This window comes from Chinchilla lanigera, unplaced genomic scaffold, assembly GCF_000276665.1.
Source record: "Chinchilla lanigera isolate Chin_1 unplaced genomic scaffold, ChiLan1.0 scaffold00152, whole genome shotgun sequence".
Taxonomy (NCBI): Eukaryota; Metazoa; Chordata; class Mammalia; order Rodentia; family Chinchillidae; genus Chinchilla; species Chinchilla lanigera.
Genome location: NW_004955553.1, coordinates 2,297,229 through 2,301,634, shown reverse-complemented (window position 1 = coordinate 2,301,634; position 4,406 = coordinate 2,297,229). Strand labels below are relative to the sequence as shown.

The 4,406-nt window shown below is 43.9% G+C and overlaps 1 long non-coding RNA gene across 1 annotated transcript; it reads left to right on the top strand.

Annotated features, from left to right (window-relative positions):
- Positions 1 to 733: 733 nt before the first annotated feature.
- On the top strand, positions 734 to 4,064 carry LOC106147397. Its single transcript, XR_001232290.1, has 3 exons — positions 734 to 900; positions 1,206 to 1,262; positions 3,857 to 4,064. It is a non-coding gene; the product is annotated as an uncharacterized LOC106147397 (long non-coding RNA).
- The last annotated feature ends 342 nt before the right edge of the window (positions 4,065 to 4,406 follow it).

Here is a 4,406-nt window from a genome sequence, read left to right as displayed (position 1 = left end):
CCAATGGCTGACATATTATCTATTGTTGCAGTCAAAGTTCAGACACTTCCAGGCTCTTTGAAAGGATCAAGGGATGTGAGCAGTTGATACAAGAAGAAAGCAAACATAAGGAGTTTAGTGGGTTTTTTGGGGGGGGAGGAGATTTGATTTTAATAATAAACGAAGAATGTTAAAATGAAAAGAACACAGGGATACCATTTCCTCCTATTCAGTAAGATAAAATAATAAAACTTAGCTGGGCATAGAGGAACATGCCTGTAATCCCAGCACTCTAGGAGGCTGAAACAGGAAGTTTCTCAGGTTTGAGCTTTGCCTTACCAACTTAGTGAGATTTAGTGAGACTTAGTGAGTTTAAAGGGTTGGGGATGTGACTCAGTGCAAAGGCCCTGGGTTCAATCCCCAGTACAAACTCCCCCCCCCCTTACACACACACACACACACACACACAGTGGAGGCCTTGATGAAGCAGGCACATTTATATATTACTTATTGCATACTATTAGAATATCTTTGCTAGACCATCTGACAGCAGGTAGTAAAAACCCTGAAATGATCAGCTTTCATCTTGGTTATTTCTTTGTGGTGACATGACTTTTTTTTTTTCTTTTTTTGAGATAAGGTCTTGTTATGTAGTCCAGGCTGGCCTTGAACTCTCAGCGATCCTCCTGCCTCAGTCTCCCAAGTGCTGGGATTACAGGTGTTTGCCACCACGCCTGGCGGTGACACAACTTTAGGAAAGAATTCCAAAGCTCTGTGTGTGTTGGGAGAAGAGTTCAATACAGAAAAGGATAAGTAAATAGAAATAGAAACAGAAGCAGAAATCCTTCCCTTCCTGGAGTTCACATTTGAGTTGGCGTGGGAAGACTTGCTAACACACAACAAAAAGTAACCAAAACAAAGGTGAGTGGTATGCAGGAAGTAAAGCAGGGGAGTGGGACAGGGGGTGCCAAGGGTTGAGTGTGAGCTAGGAATATGTATTTGAGAGAACATCTGATTAAGTGCATGCTGCCCCAACTGCTGTGTATGAGTATTAAAGGAGTGAATGTGTGTGTATGTATGTATGTATTAGGCTCTGAATGATTTTGCTCTGGGTTTTGTGAATATAATACCTGTGAATTCTCTGGGCTGTTCTTACAACCCTTCTGAACGTTATTAGAAGTCATTTTGAGCCAAGTGTCTTTTCAACAGAGCTTCTCCTCTTGCAGGATCCATGTGGATACCTTGAATCTGCAACAGAGTATATACATTTGAGCAGGAGCTTGGTATGTCCCAATTCATAAATATATTATTCACTGTATGTATTTATTCAAGTGAGGACAAAGTCCAGGGTGAGGCCATGGAAGTGTAAGACTAAAATAATATGATCACCTGGGACCTTTTGCATTAAAAAGGTAAAGAATTTTGTCAGTGGTACATGTGTGTAGTCACAGCACTCAGGAAGCTGAGGCAGGCAGATTGCTTGAACACAGGGATTAGAGACTAGCCTCAACAACACTGCAAGACCCTATCTGAAACAACAATAAAACAAACCCCAGCAAAGACTCTTAGCCAGGCATGATATAATCCCAGCACTCTGAGAAGCTGAGGCAGGGGGGTTCCAAGTCCAGCCTTAGCAAGACCCTGCCTCAAATCATAGTATGTGAGCCGTTTGGATATCTTCTCCACAGAGGGTCCTGGCAGGACTTGCATAGGGTAGAAGATGTGCAATCCCAGAAGGAATGGTCCTCAAAAGAAGAACCAGTTTGGGGCTGGGAGTCGTAGCTCAGTGGTTGAGCGCTTGCCCAGCGTATGAGAGACCATGGGTTTGATCCTCAGTGCTGAAAAAAAAGTGGAAGTTTTACAAAGAGAAAAAAGCAGAATAGTCTAGAAGTAGCCACAAAAACAAGGAAAAGGTTACCGTTAGGCCTAGGCCCAAGGTACTAAGTTTAGAACAAGATACTGGCCTTGGAACAAGTGCCCAAGTTATTTGGATTTATTTGGATTTGGAATACGTGCTCCTTCCACTAGACAGGAAATGGCTTCTTTTCAGGAAAGACATCTCTCAGGAAACAGGAGGAGGAAGCCAGAGGTTCCTCTGAATTCAGATCTGGAGATAGTTAAAGATTTTCTCCACAGAGAAGCCAGGCACTTCAGATAAGGCTGGGCGAAGTTCTGAGGGAGATGACAGTGGATGAAGATGTTGCTAGGAAATAGCTCAGGGGCTGTGAAAGAGGAGCTGATGACAGGCGCTGGCGTTTGGGATGGTGACCGGGGAGAATCGGAATGTGAGGCCTGCTGAAGTTATCTGAGCTGCCGGTTCCTGAGTGGGCAGTTCCTGTGTTCGGCTCATTCTTTTTAGGAGGGCAGTACTGGGAACTGAACCCGGGGCTTGCTCAAGTTAGGGAAGTGCTGTACCACTGAGCTATACCCTGGCTTTCAAGAGCTTTTGCCTCTAAGTTTCAGGTGATGTCAGCAGAGAAGCTGCTCCTCTAGCATCTGCAACACATACATAGCAGTGAAGTCTCTATGATGAGGGCCTCCTTTGGGCCCTGTGATTCAGCCTAGCAGTTCTACTGGGTCCCACTGTAAACTCTGCCCACGAAGCAATTCTGATACTTGGTTTGGAAGCAGGATCCACAACTCCACCACACAATACAAGCATCAGGCCATACCACAGTCTGCAATTCCAAACTGCATTCACAGTCTGCCTAGTCTAAATCTCTGGGTACAATGAACAGCCATCCAAAGACTTTGTTCACAATAGCCCTGTATAGGAAACAACTCAAACATCCATCAAAAGGAGGAAGAGAAAGAAAAAAAAAAGAGAAAGAATAAACAAATGGTAGTATATCCATACAAAGGGATACTACTCAGCAGTAAAAATAAATAGCTGGGCATGGTGGTATACACCTGTAATCTGTACTACTCAGGAGGCTGATGCAGGAGAGTTCTGAGTGCAAGGCCAGCCTGGGCAACTTAGCCAAGGCCATCTCAAAATAAAAATAAAATAAAATAAAATAAAATAAAGAGGGCTGAGGTTGTAGTGCTTCCTGAGTTTAATCCACAGTACTGCCCCCCCTACAAAAAACCCCACCAGTTCACATCACAGAATGAGTGAACTACATAGACATTACTCCAAAGCTAAGCCAAACATGAAAGATAATGTACCACATGATTTCATTTATATCAGCTTCTAAAAGGAATTGGGGCTGGGAAAGGATTAAGTGCAAAAGGGCTTGGGGGAACTTTGACAGGGAAGGGTAAGGGAAAGGTTCCATATTTTAACTAGGTGAGAGCTGTATAGGTTTATATATTGATCAAGATTCATCCCATGTCAGGCATGGTGGTTCACTCCTGTAATCCCAGCATTCAGGAGGCTGAGGCAGGAGGATTGCTGTGAGTTTGAGGTCAGCCTTGGCTACAAAGTGAGTTCAAGTCCAGCCTAAAATGCATAGTGAAGCCCTGTTTCAAAAAGAAAAAAAAAAAAAAGACTCATCCCACTATCTATTTAAGATCTGGAAATTTTTTAGTATATTTAAACTAATACCTCAGTATATGCACAATTTCTCTCAACTCAAGGTAATGTTGCCTCCTAAGGACATTTGGCAGGTCTGAACATTACTGGTTGTCTCAACTGAGGGGAGTTTTGTGGGGGCCACTCTTAGATATCTTCTTGAATATGTATAGAGGCTACAAACATTGCTAAACATCCTACAGCTTGCAGAACTGCCCCTACAACAAAGAGTTATCTGATCCAAAATGTCACTGGAGCAGAGGTTGAGAAACCCTGCCTACCATACCATAAACACCACCAGTTATCATCATACTGATCTTTGGATTCCAAGCAGCAGGATCCTCTCTTCTGTTTCCTCCTCAGAGATAAAGAAAACAGTAACTGTGGTGTACCATTAGCAGACACCAAGATCTCCAGTATGACCCAAAGCTGCCATTTGACATTTCCAGAATGGAAGCCATATTTCCCTGCTTGTCTGGATGGCTTGTGTATGGATGGAAGGAGCGCAGCAGAAGGCAATGCCAAAGGACCTGGCAACCATTCCTAAGGAGTCAGGAAAACTCTGAATATTCCAAAGGTAAGTGTTGGAGGAGATGGCGCACATCTGTAATCCCAGCCCTTGGGAGGCTGAGGCAGGAGGATCATTTGCGAGTTTGAGGCCAACCTGGGCTACAAAGTAAGTTCAAGACCAGCCTGAACTGCACAGTGAGACCCTGTCTCAAAAAGATTTAAAAAAAAGTGTTGGAGGAGAATGGCCCTCCCTCAGAATGATAAAGCAGAGAAATGAGACAATCAGGCCTGGGAGGAAGAAAGATAGTTTCATAGAAGAACTGGAAAGAGGATCCAGTAAAAACAGGATCTAGGGCTAGGGATTTAGCTCATCGGCACAGCGCCTGCCTGGCAAGCGCAAGGT